The sequence below is a fragment of the Dendrobates tinctorius genome, unplaced genomic scaffold (assembly GCF_039654945.1).
Source record: "Dendrobates tinctorius isolate UK_male_01 unplaced genomic scaffold, ASM3965494v1 ptg000229l, whole genome shotgun sequence".
NCBI classification, from domain to species: Eukaryota; Metazoa; Chordata; class Amphibia; order Anura; family Dendrobatidae; genus Dendrobates; species Dendrobates tinctorius.
This window is the reverse complement of record NW_027361896.1, coordinates 1,342,532-1,360,055: the sequence shown is the minus strand read 5'-3', so window position 1 is coordinate 1,360,055 and position 17,524 is coordinate 1,342,532. Positions and strand designations below refer to the sequence as shown.

General features: G+C 42.3%; 1 protein-coding gene across 3 annotated transcripts in view; it reads right to left on the bottom strand.

Moving 5' to 3' along the window:
- The window catches only part of CCT5 (chaperonin containing TCP1 subunit 5), a 305,457-nt gene that overhangs the window by 44,102 nt on the left and 243,831 nt on the right, over positions 1-17,524 (bottom strand). The gene's annotated exons all lie outside the window — the stretch shown is intronic.

Here is a 17,524-nt window from a genome sequence, read left to right as displayed (position 1 = left end):
AGGGATACAAAAAGATATCCCAAGGAATTGATAATGCCAGTCAGCAGCGGTGTTCAAACTGTGATGAACAAATGGAAAGTCAGGGGCTCTGTAAAAATAAATCCAGTCAGGTAGATAAAGAAAAATTTTGTCCACAACTGCCAGGAAAATTGTTTGTGATGCAAAGAAAAACTCACAAATAACATCAGCTGAAATACTGGACTCTCTGAAAACTAGCAGTGTGGCTGTTTCAAGATGCACAACAAGGGGGAACTTGAAGAAAAATGGGCTGCACGTTCGAGTCGCCAGAAGAAAGCCATTACTGCGCAAATGCCAAAGTATCTCGCCTATAATATGCAAAACAGCAAAAGAAACAAGCCTCAAAACTTCTGGAACAAGGTAATTTGGAGGAGACAAAAATTGAACTTTTTTGCCACAATCATAAACGTTACATTTGGAGAGAGATCAACAAGGCCTATGATGAAAAGAACACCATTACTACTGAAAAGCACAGAGGTGGATCGCTGATGTTTTGGGGATGTGTGAGCTACAAAGGCACAGGAAACTTGGTCAAAGTTGAAGGAAAGATGAATGAAGAACATTATCAGCAAATACTGGAGGAAAATTTGCAATCCTCAGCCCGAAAGCTATGCATGAGACGTACTTGTATGTTCCAACATGACAAAGATCCAAAACACAAGGTCAAGTCAATCTGTCACTGGCTACAGCAGAACAAAGTGAAGGTTCTGAAGTGGCCATCTCAGTTCCCTGACCTCAATATCATTAAGCCACTCTGGGGAGATCTCAAGCATGCAGTTCATGCTAGACAGTGCAGGAATTTACAGGAACTGGAGGCTTTTTGCCAAGAAGAGTGGGCAGCTTTAACATCTGAGAAAATAAAGAACCTCATCCACAACTACCATAAAAGACTTCAACCTGTCATTGATGCTAGAGGGGGCAATATACAGAAGAAATAGGGTAAGTGAACTTTTGATCAGGGTAATTTGGTTGTTTTGGGTTGTCATTATGATTTAACCCCTTAATGTCCAATGACAGACACAGTACTTCATGGCCGGGTGTCAATTCCTGCACTAGGACGGACTGTCTGTCATGCATTTAAACTATCGTGTGTAAACACACATTGATAGCTTAGTGCTGACAGCCGTCTGTGACAGCTGAGAGGCACAGGAAGAGGTGCAGGGACCCATACTGTCGGTCCCCACACCCAGATCGCTGTGATAAGACAGTCAATCTGACTGACCAATCACAGCAGGATCACGCAGGAGATGCTGAAATGTCAGGCGCCGGGAAAGGTCAGATCAGTACACCTGTGCAGGAGCCACGACACGAAGCAAGGAAGATGAAGACATTGTATGAAGATGGGAGGAGCCGGACCCAGACCTGCAACACCCAACGGACCGGAACGCCCCCAGGTGAGTATAATAAAACTTGTTTTTCTTCTTTTTCAGGTTAGATCGGGAGCGTATCTACAACATTCTAGAATGCTGTAGATAAGCAACGAAAGGCAGTGACTGCAGCTCATAGCTGAAAAGGGAGGTGACAGGTTCCCTTTAACCAGTCATTTATCTATTGATTTTGGCATATTTATTGGCATTTAATATTCACATTATGTACTTTAGATCAATCTTTGGTTAATTTAGATTGACATTTGTACTTTCTAAATATTGACTTTAGCATTAATTTATTAATCCTTGGTATTTTTGCATATTTGTATATCTTTTTGGCTATATAATTTTTATGGATGCATAAGACACCTTGGAAAATCAAATAGCACCATCTGTTGATGATTTGATGCAATTACACTTCATTTGATTTACCATTTACTGATTTTGTATATTTATTTGTATGAATGCATTTAATATCCACATTATGCACTTTAAATTAATGGTTGATTAATTTGAATTGAAGCATTTGCACTTTCTAAAATACTGTTTATAACAAATATTTGGCCATATAATTTTTTGTGGACTCATTGTGCCCCCTTTATTCCAGTACCTTATTCCAACAATTTTGACAATGTTTTTATTTATAAATTAATAAAACATTAGGTTTTAAACATTTAATGTTTAGTCACTTGAAATTCTTGTTTCGGATATACGGTTTGGAGACAAATTACCGTATATACTCATGTATAAGCCAAGTTTTTCAGCACATTTTGTGCTGAAAACATCCCCCTCGGCTTATACACGAGTCAATTGTCCCAGAGAGCCGGCGGGGGTAGGGGGAGCAGCAGATCACAGAGGCAGGAGCAGGCAGCAGTGGCTAAAGCCTGTGCCGCTGCTAAAGAGAAATTAATATTCATTTCTCATATAGCGCGTAGTGACAGCTGCAGCCGTCGGCTTAAAGAGGACATCGTACTCATCTCCTCCAGCGTGCCCTCGCAGCATCTCGTTGGTCCCAGCTTCCAGCAGCTCTTCCTGTGCTGAGCGACCACGTGGCACCGCTCATTAAGGTAATGAATATGCATCCGTCTCCACTCCCATAGGCGTGGAGGGAATATTCATTACCTTAATGAGCGGTGCCACGTGATCGCTCAACACAGGAACAGCTGCTGGATGCCGGAACAAGGTGCTGCAAGGGCATGCTGGAGGGGGAGTAGAATGTTTTTTTTCTGGGATAGAAAGCATGCTTACAAGGACGGGAGGAGGGAGCCACGCAAACCAGGACAGCGGCAGGGGGAGTCACGCATACCAAGAAAGGGATGAGGGGGCAATGTATGCCCGGCTTATACTCTAGTCAACAAGCTTACCCAGTTTTCCGTAGCAAAGTTAGGTGCCTCTGCTCATACTCTGGTCGGCTTATACTCAAGTATATAAAGTATGTATTTATAAGCATTAAAATATGAAGTAAAATATGACTTGGCAATTTACATTATATTAAAAAAACTATAAAATCAAAAAACTAATTTCCTATAAATGCATCTAAGTTTTTCTTCTCTTTGGTTCACAAAGGATCGATTAATAGACAGGCTTACACCTTTTATAAGGTTACTGGTAGCAATTGAGGCCTATGTCCTTACGAGGAAAAAGAGGACGTTTCCTAAACATGTTGGTGTTCTACCTCATCTAGATCACCGTACGGTTTAGCCAGTCACACATTAAACCCAGGAAGGCGAGAGCAGTTACCAGCAATACCACCGACCTGGGCTTCCTTTTTACATAATGCAGCATACTTCATTGATAAGACTTGATCTGTGTGGACACTTGCTGAAAATACTGCATTTCCTACTCTTTAGCAGGGTGGCCACCAACCCGGGAGCGAACCCTCTATCTATTAAAAGCAACCTTTCAAATTCCACACCATCAGATGGATTCCTTTGACCTGAGCGTGGAATATTGGACCCTGAGCTAGTAGGTCCGAGATTTCTGGCAGAACCCATGGATCAGAGAGGGACATCATTCGTAGCAAAGCAAACAAGAGCCTTTTTGGTCAAAATGGAGCTATTAGGATCACCCTGGCTTGATCATTCCTGATCTTCTTGACAACTGTCGGGATCAGGGCCACTGAGGGCAACGCATAGGCTAGCCTGAAGTCCCACGGAATTTGCAATGAGTCTACTGCTCATGGTTTTTCCCTCGGGTTTAGTGAGCAAAACCTCTTTGCCTGTTGTACTTGTTGGCAAAGCGGTCTATCACCGGTTTCCCCCAAAGCTGTGTTATTTTTTGAAAAATGGACCGATTTAGAGCCCATTCTCCTTGCCTCAGAGTATTGCGGCTCAGGAAATTGGCCTCTTTTCAGCCCCTTTTATGTGCAAGGCTGTTAAGGAGTGTAGGCCTTGCTCCGCTCTGCCAAGAATGTCGCCCGCTGTCTTCATTAGGAAGTGTGATCTTGTCCCCCCTTGGTGGTTGATGTACGCCACCGTTACTTTGTTGTCCGACATGATCCGGATATTGCGACCCCTGAGTAGGGGAATGAAGTGGCTTAGGGCTTTGTTCACTGCCCACAGTTCTCTCAGGTTGGAAGATGCCCCCATTTCTTGAGGCCTCCAGGAACCCTGGGCTACATGACCCCTTAAGTGTGCCCCCCACCCCCAGGAGCTTGCGTCTGTCAGTATTACGTCGGTCGTCTGTCTGTCCCAAGGCATTCCCGAAGCCAAGTTTGTACTGTCCAGCCACCAGTTGAGAGAGTCTCTGGTCTCTAAGGAAAGCTTCAGTCTTCCTTCTAAACGCCCTCTCAGCAATGTTTGTGCTGACAGCATCTCCCCCTGGAGCTGTCGGGTGTGAAATTGAGCCCACCTGACCGCCGGAATACAGGACGTCAGGGTACCTAGTAGAGACATCGCGTTTCTCAATGTCATATGAGCTTTGTCTCTGGCAGCAAAGTTATGTTCTGCACCTTCTCTATTTTGGTATCCGGAAGCAGACACGCTTGCTGTTCTGAATCCAGGATAAATCCCAGGAAGGTCTGTTTTCTTAGGGGCTGTAGTTTTGATTTTTTGAAATTTATTATCCACACTAACTCCTCTAAGGTGTTGGTCACCCGGCTCAACTGTGCCGTACAGTGGTCCTCTGAGCTGCCCACTATAAGGAATTCGTCCAAGTAGGGTATTATGACCGTATCGTGAATTCAGAAGGAAGGCTGTTACCTCCGCTATGACCTTGGTAAAAACCCTCGGGGCTATAGATATGCCAAATGGAAGAGCTCTGAATTGGAAATGTCTGAGTACGCCCTGGATATAGAGAGCCACTCAAATATTTTTGGTAGCCTGGATGGATAGGGATGTGATAATATGCATCCTTTAAATCGACTACGGCCATAAAACAATCTTGATGTAGCAGTTTTATGGCCGTAGCCACCGATTCCATCTTGAAGGTCTGATTCTTTATCTACCGATTGAGACCTCTGAGGTTTATAATTGTCCTGAACGATTGATATGTTTTTTTTTTTTTATCAGAAAAAGGGGGGAATAGAACCCCCTTCCTTACTGTGTGTTTGGGACTTCGGACAGGACCTGCTTGTCTATCAGGCTCAGGATCTCTGATTCCAAGGCCAACTGTTCTTCGATCGCCTTTCTGATAGGGGTAATGACAAACACGGCCTTTTGCTGGCGAACAAAGGGGATTCTCAGGCCCTCTCTTAAGATGCCTAGGATCCAAGTATTGGAAGAGATCTTTCCCCAGGCTTTGGAAAAGAGTGCCAACCTCCCCCCTACCGGAATGCTGACGTCATTGTGGAGATTTCTTTGAAGTGGAGGTGCCTCCACCAAACATAAATCCCGACTCCTTTTTCCTTTTCTCTTCCCATCTTCTTCGATCAGCCGGAGGACAACCCCTATTGAATCTTCCTCTCTGAAAGGGCTGTCTTCTCTGATCTGTCGGGAACCTAGGGAAGCCTTTCTTCCAATCGCTCGCCTTCTCCAGGATATCGTCTAAGATTTTCCCGAATAAAAACCGACCATCACAGGAGAGAGCACAGTTTAGCTTTAGACTTCAGGTCACCTGGACAGCCTTTAAGCCACAAAGCGCGTCTGGCGGCATTTGATAACCCTGCCGCCCTAGCTGTCAACCTCAGAGTCCGCCGAGGTGTCAGCCAAAAAAGCTGCTGCCCCATGCAGGAGATACATATCTGCCAATATCTTTTCTCTTGGGACTTTTGACGCTAGCCTCTCTTCTAACTGCTGCAGCCAAATCATCAGGGAACATGCCGTGCAGGTGCCTGCTATTGCTGGCCTTAATCCTCCCGCTGTTGCTTCCCATGCATGCCTTAAATAGGAAATCAGCTTTTTTGTCTAGCGGGTCCCTAAGAACCCCTTAGTCTTCTAGAGGCAGGGCCGATTTTTTGGAAGATCTGGACACCGCTGCATCAATTTTTGGGACTTTGTCCCAAATTTCCGCATCCTTGTGCTCAAAGGGGTATCGTCTCTTAGAGGCGGAGGGAAGAGCCCCCTGATCTCCCGGGTTTCCTCCATTCTCTTTCAATAAGCACTTGGATCTTTTCATTCGCTGGAAAGGTCCGTTTTTTTTCTCTTGAAGTCCCCCAAACATGACGTCCTCTAGGGATTTAGCCGCTTTCTCTTCCTGTAGGCCCATTGTTGTTCTAATGGCCTTTAGGAGAGCGTGTCTTCTACAGGAAACCATGGCTTACCCCCCGTGTCAGTGTCAGGAAGATGGCTGTTCGGTCTGAGATAAGGCCGAAGAGGAGTTTGAGGGAGAACTAGGGGGATTCTTTCTACCTTTCCTCCCTTTCTTCAATAAGGTCTTAATTGAACCCTCCATTTCTGAACTAAGAGCCGATATAAGGTTAGCTGCGAAACTAAGCGCTTCTTCTGTCATGGTTCGCTGAATGCAACTGGCTCAGAGGTCTTTCTGCCAGTCTCTTGCTAGGGGACTTTTACATATGGCACAGTCCCTATTCTTCTTAATTCCCGCTTTTTTAGGTTTTTCCTACGGGGTCAAACATACAACAGGGAACCCCTATTAACATAATGCTAGCATTCACGAAGACCACTCACCACCCGTAATCAAGGGTACCGAACTTGGAGGCTGCGTCAGAGCATGTGACCTGTGCTCTTTGGACCTTGGAGTCCACCGATCTGTGGCTGGGGCGATTGCTGCTTGAATGGCTTCCATGTTTGCGGCCGGAGGGCTGTGAGGGAGGCAGAGACAATGATCGCTCCTGTTCCGACTCCATCTTGCACCGCCTGCCATGCCGCTGTTCCTCGTTTAAATGCTGCGCCTCCATCCTGGTGGTTGTCTACTCCCCTCCCCCCTGCGATCGCCGGCCGACCGCATCAGAAAGCCGGCCGGCGTCGCACCCGGCGCCATGACACCGTCGCCTTGCTGACATCAGTCAGCGCACCCATAATCCTCAGAGCCGCTGACGTCAGCGGCCGGAAGACGCCCGCGGCTCTCCCCTGCTAGTTCCTCCGGGGATCGAGATCACAGGCCCGCGTGAGGGGAAGGGGAGGGCGGCGCAGTGGAGTCTCCAGGAGCCGCCGGGATCCCCACCTGCGCCCACACGAACCCAGAGCCCGAGGGGTCACCGGGGACTGTAACTCCAGGACCCGACGGCCGGCGCTACAGGGGACGGGCCTGGGAACCTTTTTCTTTTTTTTCCCTTTTCGCCATGATAGGCACCGCCGACAGTGGGATTCCCTGCAGGACAGGAACCCAACTGAAGCGGGGGAGAGGTGCCGCCCCTTATATCTCAGTATGTTCCTGTCCTGGCGGGGCAGATCCCTCTCTCAGGTGTGCTGTCATGGGTGAAGGGAAAATTTAGTTTAATATGGTGTAAGTCCACCTTTTGCGGCGATTACAGCCTCAATTCTCCGAGGTATGGATTCATACAAGGTGTGAATTGTTTCCAAAGGAATTTTAGCCCATTCTTCAGTTAAAACACCCTCCAGTTCTTTGAGCGATGATGGCGGCGGAAATCGACGTCTAACTTGAATCTCTAAAATTGACCATAAATGCTCAATAATGTTGAGGTATGGGGATTGTGGGGGCCAGATGAGATGCTCAACTTCATTAGAATGTTCCTCGTGCCATGCTTTAAATGATTCTAGCTGTATGAATTGGTGCATTATCATCCTGAAAGATGGCGTTCCCCTCCGGGAACAGTGCTTGAACCATAGGATGCACTTGGTCGCCCAAAATGCCTAAATAATCTTGGCTGTTATTCTTCCATGAAGGGATATCATTGGCCCGGCGGATCTCCACGAAATAGCACCCCAGATCATCACAGAACCTCCACAATGTTTTACGGTTGGGAGAAGGCAGTCTGGATGTAATGCTTCTTTCGGCTGTCTCCATACGTACACTCGGCCGGAGGTCGGAAATAGGGTAAACGATGATTCGTCTGAGAATATCACATGTTTTCACTGCTCGAGGGACCAATTCTGGAGGTTTCTACACCACTCTAAACGCTTGGAAACATTTGTCATTGAGAGCAGCGGTTTTCTAATTGCAGCTCTTCCGTGGAATTCAGATTTGTGCAGCTCCCGACGAACAGTTTTCGTGGAAACTGGGTTCTGTAGGTGTTCATTGAGCTCAGCAGTGATTTTCGGAGCCGTGGTCTTTGCGATCCTCTCTCACAATTCCCTTTAGAGTCCGACGGTCTCTCTCAGTCAACTTTGATTTTCCTCCGGAACTGTGCTTTGCTGCGGACGTTTTTCCTTCTCTTTCAAACGCAGTCATTACTTTGGAGACAGTACCTCTTGACACGCCAAGCATTCGGGCACTTTGTTACACTAGCGCCTGCCATACGAGCACCAACAATTTGGCCTCTTTGAAAATCCGAGAGGTCTGCTCTTGGTATCATATTCTCAATGTTCTTACAATTCTGCAAAACAAAGTTAATTTACATACACATCACATAACACAAATAATCAACTACAAAACATTACCATATCATAGAATCATGTCACGGTTTGCATGTTTATAACATGTTCGAAGATTAGGATGCCAAAATATTAGGAGTTTCCATTATTTTTTCAACCCAATAAATAAATAAAAATATATATATATATATATGTAATAAGCTATGTAAGTGGCAAAAATACAGTTTTCAACAAAAACATACTAAATGACATTTGGGCAGTCTATGAATTTGTTCTAAAATAGAATTGCCTCCATCAGATCCTCCTTCATAGATTACCGCAAATAATTTTAAGGCTAGTGAATAACCCCTCTACACTAACTTGGGTTGGAGGCAAAGCCGTAACCACATGGGCAACATCTCTAAATTTCTGGGTATAAAGGAATTGCCTCATGCACAGTCAGTTTTGATGAACGGTTGAATTTTTCTATTTCTTTGAGAGCAAGTGAAACTTTTTGCTATAATATGGTCAATCTGCTTGCTATAGGAGACGGAGTGAAATCTTTTTCCTTGCGGCAACGCTTTGCCTGCTCCACGTCATCCAAATACTTGTCAAAGTCAAACTCCTCATCTGATGAGGATGAAGTTATGGCAGCAGTAGCACTGTCAGGACCCAAGTCCTATGCGCCTGGCAGTCCTCCTGTAGGCCACTCATCCTAACTGCTACCTCAGTCAGAGCTTCTTTTGCTTTAGTAAGCTGTTGATCATCAAGCAGTATACAATGACTTGGGTCCACAAACAGCTGCCAGAAAAATTTTATTTTCCAATAGCTGTGTCTCTCCGTTTCATTGAAGCAGAAATGCCATCTGCGATTAAACCTCCTCTTTTTGAAAGGCAAAATAGCAATTTTTCCACTCCCTTATGAAAATGCCAGGAGTTAAATCCTCAGCTTGTCATTTTTTAGTCACGGTAAATGGGTGATTAAGCAATTCCTTCAATTCAGCCACCTGCGTCCATTGATCCTCATTTAGGGTTACCTGAGGATTCGCCATATCTATAAGAAACGGTTTTAGTTCAAGCAATCGCTCAATCAATAAATAAGTGCTGCCCCACCAAGTGGCTTGATCGACAATTGCCCTTTACCCAGCACGTCTCTTCAAGATGGAATCAATTTTAGGGGTTCTGGCGGCAATAACCAATTTCCTCAGTTTTCCAATCAGATTTCCAGCATGTCCCTCTTGCAAACTATCTCTTATTGACAGCTGCAGCGTGTGCACAACACAGTGCGTGTGCACAACACAGTGCGTGTGCACAACACAGTGCGTGTGCACAACACAGTGCGTGTGCACAACACAGTGCGTGTGCACAACACAGTGCGTGTGATGAATATGGAAGTGTTTTCAAGCAGCTTCAACAAGATCATCTAGCATAATTTTGCTGTTCTGTTGTAATATCTGTTTGTTCCTCAGTTACATGAATAGCACTGTGGCCTTCCATTTCAAACATACTGAATCCTAAATTTTCTTCTAGCTGTTGTTCATTACTTATTCATCAGGTTAATTGCACTTATCATGTTTGAAGCTTTGTCCCTTACAATAGCAAGAACCTGTTCTTTTTTGAATTCGCAAACTTGCAGAACTTTTTCCACTAAGGCCCGGAGAAACTGGCTGCTGTGATGAGCTTTAGTATCTTTTACTGCCAGTGTCTTCGTAACAATTTCTATGATGTAACAAACATATCGAACATTGATGGCAAAATAGTTCACTCTGATATGTGCAGTCATCCATTTTAAGAAACATGAAGCGTCTTTTGAGAGTCTTAAGATCTTCCTTTAGTTTAAGGGCTTATTCAATCACTAATTTTCTAATACTTTCTCTTTCCAGAGAAACACCAAGTTTGCGGGGCATTTCTCCATTAAGAGCTGTAAAAACTGGTCGCGCAAATAATAATGGTACACCGTCCTTCACAACAAGCTGTATGAGCTGTCTTTTAAACTTATCTGCTGTCATTGTTACAGTAACTGTCACTTACAAAATATCTTGTTTATGATGTTTGAGATGCTCTTTCCTTCGCCTTTGCCTGGCAGGAAGTGCTGGGCGCGGGTTTCTTGGGGCTGCTGTTATCTTTCACAAAGCTTTGAAAACTTCTGGGTGGAAGCGTTGTAAATGTCTTTTTAGATTGGAAGCTCTTGTAGGAGCATTTTTTTATCATTGCCTGAGTATGCACTAATTTTGGCATCACAGCATGTGTTTTCCTCTGGGTCACTTGTCATACATTGACACAATATTTTTCATCTTGAGTCACTGTGAAATGCTCAAATACAGCTGACTTCATGGGGGGGGAGCTTCTTAGACATTTTGTAATCATATAAATTCACTCAAAATAATTTTGTCCTACAAAATAATGTATATTATAATTCCAGCATGAACAGGGAACCATGTACAGTGGGGAAAATAAGAATTTGATACACTGACAATTTTGCAAGTTTTCCCACTTACAAAGAATGGAGAGGTCTGCAATTGTACACTTCACCTGTGAGACAGACTAAAAAAAATCCAGAAAATCACATTGTATGATTTAAATAATATGCATTTTATTGCATGAAATACGTATTTGATACAATAGAAAAACAGAACTTAATATTTGGTACAGAAACCTTTGTTTGCAATTACAGAAGTCAGACATTCGCTGTAGATTATGTTTCTCTCAGTTGAAGTGTACCTATGATTAAAAATTTCAGACCTCTCCATTCTTTGTAGGTGGGAAAACTTGCAACAGTGTATCAAATACATACTTTCCCCATTGTATTTTTTTTTAGATAGAAATAAAACAAACTTTGCATAAATCAGTAGTACAGATGACAAATATAACGTTTGTAACAGATGTTATTAGATAGCTTTACTTTGAATTTCCAATCTCAGGCTTTTCTTAGGGTAACGCTCATTAAATGCTTCAGAGTCTATGAAGAGGGAGGGAGCAAGTTTGTTGTATATCATACTCCAGGAACAAAGAAACTGATAACATGGCTAACTTAATGTTTTGGCTTCTATACCTATACAAGTCCTCATATAAGTACTCATCAATCCTGTTGCTGTATTTTCCCTGTATAGTGTGTGTATATTGTATAGAATCTAGCTTCCTAAAAGTATATGAGCTCAAAGAAAAAACAAACAAGCATCAAGCATACAGAGAGAACATACAGTATACTGGACTATTGATTTATGCACAGTTTATTGAAAGTTTAAATATGCTTTAAGAAGTAATTACCTTAATCTTGTTATCCTATTCACTATAGCAATTCTTCTGAGATGAGTGCAGGCCTTCCTTCTTTCTGGGTGTGTTTACTTTGTACCAGAAAGATAGTGAGGAAACACTTAGCTAGCCTAAATGAATTCAAGTCTCCAGGTCCAGATGAATTACACCCCAGAGTACTGAAGGAGATAGCAGAAGAAATTTTTGAACCCCTCTCTATAATCTTTGAAAATTCTTGGAGAACAGGAGAAGTGCCAGAAGACTGGAGAAGAGCAAATGTTGTTCCTATCTTCAAAAAGGGGAAGAAGGTGGACCCAGGTAACTATAGGCCGGTGAGTCTGACTTCTATACCAGGAAAGATCTTTGAACAAATTATTAAACAACATGTATGTCAATACCTGGATAAGAATGAAGTGATTAAACAGAGTCAGCATGGGTTTGTAACTAATAAGTCATGTCAGACTAACTTAATTTCCTTCTATGACGGTATCACTGATTGGGTGGATCAAGGAAATGCTGTAGATATAGTATATCTTGACTTCAGCAAAGCATTTGACAAAGTCTCTCATACAATCCTTATTGAAAAAATGATTAAGTATGGAATGGACAAGGCAACTGTTAGGTGGATTCATAACTGGCTTAGTGATCGGACCCAAAGAGTGGTCGTAAATGGCTGCACATCCAGTTGGAAGAATGTCTCAAGTGGGGTACCACAGGGCTCTGTCCTGGGCCCTGTATTGTTCAACATCTTTATCAACGATTTAGATGAAGGAATTGAGGGTAAACTGATTAAATTTGCTGATGACACAAAGCTAGGAGGGATAGCTAATACTAGAGAAGAGAGAGAGAGGATTCAAAAAGATTTAAATAAACTGGAGAAGTGGGCAGCAACTAACAGAATGGTTTTTAACAGGGAGAAATGCAAAGTACTACATCTGGGCAATAAAAATGGAAAAAACATATATAGAATGGGAGGAATAGGGCTAAGTGACAGCACATGTGAAAAAGACTTGGGTATACTAATAGATCACAGACTGAATATGAGTCAACAGTGTGATGCAGCAGCAAAAAAGGCAAATGCAATTCTAGGATGTATTAACAGAAGCATACAGTCTAGATCACGTGAAGTCATTATTTCCCTCTACTCCTCTTTGGTCAGACCTCATCTGGAATATTGTGTCCAGTTTTGGGCACCACATTTTAAAAAAGACATCAACAAACTGGAGCAAGTTCAGAAAAGAGCGACCAGAATGGTGACCGGTCTGCAAACCCTGTCTTATGAGGAAAGGTTGCAGGATTTGGGAATGTTTAGTTTGCAAAAGAGAAGACTGAGAGGAGACTTAATAGCTGTCTACAAATATCTAAAGGGCTGTCACATTGTAGAAGGATCAACTTTATTCTCATTTGCACAAGGAAAGACTAGAAGCAATGGGATGAAACTGAATGGGAGGAGACACAGATTAGATATTAGAAAAAACTTTTTGACAGTTAGAGTGATCAATGAGTGGAACAGGCTGCCACGAGAAGTGGTGAGTTCTCCTTCAATGGAAGTCTTCAAACAGAGGCTGGACAGACATCTGACTGGGATGATTTAGCGAATCCTGCTTTGAGCAGGGGGTTGGACCAGATGGCCCAGGAGGTCCCTTCCAACTCTACGATTCTATGATTCTACCCTTGTCTGTAGAGGAGGAGCTTCACTGGTGCTGGAGTGCAGCACTGACTTATCTCAGCTAAGACAAAGCTAGATCCTCCAGAAAATATGGGAAGCAAGGTGTGCCACAGTCCGCGCTGCTGAGTCCACAAAATCACCTGGGATGCAAGATGTTGTAACAAAGTACTTCTTTATTCCTTCCTACGCGTTTCGGCGCCCTTCCTGGCACCTTCCTCAGGGATATCCTCAGGCTACATTCACACCATGGGCGTAGCCAGGATCAAAACCAGGGGGGCAGAACCTCATACCGTTTCCGCAGAACCACATACTGCACACCTCAGCTGCTGCAGAACCTCATACTGCACACCCCTACACTTGAAAATAAATTCTGCACCTTAAGAAGTTGTGGGGAATGCAGTCTATTTATTCCAACTATTAATTGATGTTGATGTGTTACTGAAGACGAGCAATGCCTGTCTATGAGGTGTACCTGACTGGTGCTAAAAAAAAAAAAAAAGTGTTAGTCTGTGTGCTACCCGGCATTCATTCTTTTTGGTACAGAAAAGATATGGATGGACAGATATGGATAAATGGATGGATAGATAGAGCAGATTTCGAATCTGCTTTTGCTATTGAAAACATTATGTATGAGCTCAAAAACCTTTCAGGTGATGCATTTTTTTAATAAGCTTATATGCTTTTGCAGCTGAAAAATGTATCCTCAAAAAACACAGCAAAAACGCTGTGTGTGAATGTAGCCTTAGCTCAGGAATAGAACAGCCATTTATAGGACATTTCATAACTTTCCCAAATTCCTATGAAAAAATATTCAGCACTTTCTGCATTGAACTACTGTACCCAATTTATTATATATTTTAGGAGTCTGAGTCGCTCCATTTTATACCGACTCCACCAAAATGAGCACCGACTCTGACTATGACTCTACAGCCCTGGCTCCTACGATGCTGCATTAGAGGTCCCTCCCTCCATTTGGAATATTAGCCAATGCACGCTTGTGATCTACTTTGCACATGTGGATGGCCAAATTTGGCTTCCCGCCTTATCAAGGTACTATTTTATTAACCCATTTAACCCCCAAGGTAGTTTGCGCGTTAATGACCAGGTCAATTATTACAATTCTGACCAGTGTCATTATAAGGTAATAACTCTGGAATGCTTTAACGCTTCCCACTGATTGAGATTTTTTTTTCAAGACATATTATACTTGACGATTGTGGTAAAATTTATTCGATATGACTTGCGTTCATTTGTGAAAAAAACAAACTTGGCAAAAATCTTGAGTTATATCACACAAAATAGTTAATAAATAATTCCAACATGTTTACGTTAAATCAACTTAATTTTGGAAACTTTTTTGTTAAATGTTATAAGGGTTAAAAGTTGACCAACGATTTCTCATTTTTCCAGCAACATCTACAAAACACATTTGAAGTGACATTGAGCGGCCTATATGACAGAATATACCCAAAGGTGACATCTTTCTAAAAAGTGATCCCCTCTTAGTGCTCAAAATCACATTACATAGTAACATAGTTATTAAGATGGAAGGAAGACTAAGTCCATCTAGTTCAACCCATATCCTATTCTAAACTTCCCTAACATGTTGATCCAGAGGAAGGCAAAAAAAAAAACCCATGCGGCAAAGAGTAAGCTTCACATTGGGGAAAAAACTCCTTCCCGACTCCACATACGGCAACCAGACTAGCTCCCTGGATCAACGCAACGCAACATTGATGAAGTTTATTAACCCTTCAGATGTGTCACAGGAATTTTTGGAATGTGGGAAAAAAAACAAAAAACTTTCACACAAATATTTTACTTTAGACACTTTTTCGCAAAGGTAACAGGAGAAACTGCACAACAATTTTGTGGGTCCCTTTTTCTTCGAGCATGCAGATACCCTAAATGTGGGGGAAACCCACTGTTTGGGCAGAAGGCAGAGCTCAGAAGGGAAGGACTTCTTGAATACAAAGTTTGCTGGAACAATTAGTAAACAATATGTTGTGTTTGGAGAGCCCCTGATATGCACAGTGAAAATCCCCCACAAGGGAGCTTATCTAGTAGATGCATGGTGAGCACCTTGAACCCCCAAGTGCTTTACAGAAGTGTATAACATTGAGCCGTGAAAGTTTAAAACAAAATCACATTTAACAAACTTTTTTAGCCCCAAATTCTGCATTTTAAAAAAGGGTAACAGGACAAATTGCACAATACAATTTGTTGTGCAATTTTCCATGAGTACGTCAATACCCCATATGAGGGAAAAACCTACAGTTTGGGCGCACGGCAGGGCTCAAAAGGGAAGGTGGGCCATTTGACTTCCAACGTAAAATTTGCTGGAATCATTAGCAGACGCCAAGGCCCATTTGGAAAGCCCCTGATGTGCATAAACCCACCACAAGTGACCCATTTTGGAAACTAGACTCCTTAAGGAATGTATATAGATGTGTGGTGAGCACCTAGAATCCCTCAAGGTGCTTTAAAGCAGTTTATAACATTGAGCCATGAAAATTTAAAAAAAATAAAAAAAAAAAAAACGTTTTCCCTGCAAAAATTTGTTTTAACCCAAATTTTTTAATTTTCACTAGGATAACAGGAGAAATTGCACCAATTTGTTGTGTAGTTTCTCCTGAGTACGCAGATACCACATACATGGGGGAAAACTACTTTTGAGGCACAGTGCAAAGCGCACACGGGAAGAAGCGTCATATTGGAGTTAAGATTTTGCTGTAATGATTTGAGGGTGCCATGTCACATTGACAGATCCCTGAGGTGCCAGATTAACAGAAACCCCCCATATGTGAATTCTACAACCTACATCTCCCCATTGAATTCACCTAGGGCGTGCAGTGATCATAGTGACACCACATGTGCTTAACAGAATTTTATACCATTGAGTGATGAATTTTATACCATTGAGTGATGAAACCCACTAAAATGTTGATTAGACCAAAGATATTTTTAAAAATTTTTCTAAAGGCTAATAGGAAATTTTTTGCAACAAAAACTGAGGTCCATTTTTTCTTGAGCACGCCAATACCAGGAAATACATTTCAGGCATAGTACAAAGCTCAGAAGAAAAGGTGCGCAATATTATAGTGCAGATTTTACTGTTATGGTTTGCAGGTGCCATGATCCTCTGGGAGAGCCTATGAGGTGCCAGCACAGATGAACCACACAATCACCACCCCATAAAAGACATTTTAGAAACTACATCAAGGACTTCATCTAGTGATGCAGTGATCATACTGACACCACAGGTGTGTCAGAATTTTATACCATTGTGCAATGAAGAAAAAATAATTACATTTTTACTCCCAAAAACCAGGCCTAAAAAGACAGACATGGCCGGATCATAGACCAGTACCTCTGTTTCGTTATAGGGAATTTTCTGCTGGGGGCTCAGTCTGAATCACATATTTCAGAGATTTGCACGGAAACCCCAATGTAAGCGCTCAGCGCCGGAAAAATGTAACCCGGGCCTTACTGTTTTCTTTGGTAGGCATAATTAAATCAATAGCAGGTGAACAAGTGGTTTTATTTTTTATGCATTACCTCATGCGTTTTAAGAGATATGACGACTTTATTCTTCAGGTTGGTGCGATTACAGGAATACCAGATTTATATTGGATTTTTATATTTAGCTGCTGTCACACTAAAAAACACTACTGCAAAAACTAGGTTTTGCATCGCCATATTTTAGAAGCTATAATTTTTCCATTTTTCAGCCGAGTCGTGTTGAGAGCTTGTTTTTTTTAGGAACGAATTGAAGTTTTTATCGGTACAATAATTAGGCACATGACTTTTTATTGCTTTCTATTCTGATTTTTGGGAAGAATGAACAAAAACCAGTAATTGTTTTTTTGTATGTCATTCTGTGTGGTCTTTTTTTAATCTTGCGATTTAAAAAAAAAATATTTTTACAACTTTTTTTTTTTTTTCACTTTTCTACTTAGTCCCATAATGGGATATTCCCTTTCTGAAGTCTGATTGCAATCAGGGCTGTGGAGTCGGAGTTAGTTTTGGTTGGAGTCGGAGTCGGTAGAAATGTACCGACTCCAGCTTTAAAAAAAATGTATTAATATTTCAGAATTGAACTTTTATATGAATTTTATAAATGTTACTCAAATATATATGTTCTATCAAACTATGAACAACAGTGATAAGCAGTTCTGCTGGAGATAGAGACATTTCTTACTTCTTGTGTGTCACTGTTCTCCACTGCCCTTATCTAATCTTATACTTGGTTAACCTCATGCTGCCCCAACCCCCCTACTTACAATGTATGAAACTGAAAGTGAAAATGTGTTGCAAATTCTTAGTAGTAAAGCTCCTCCTCTAGAC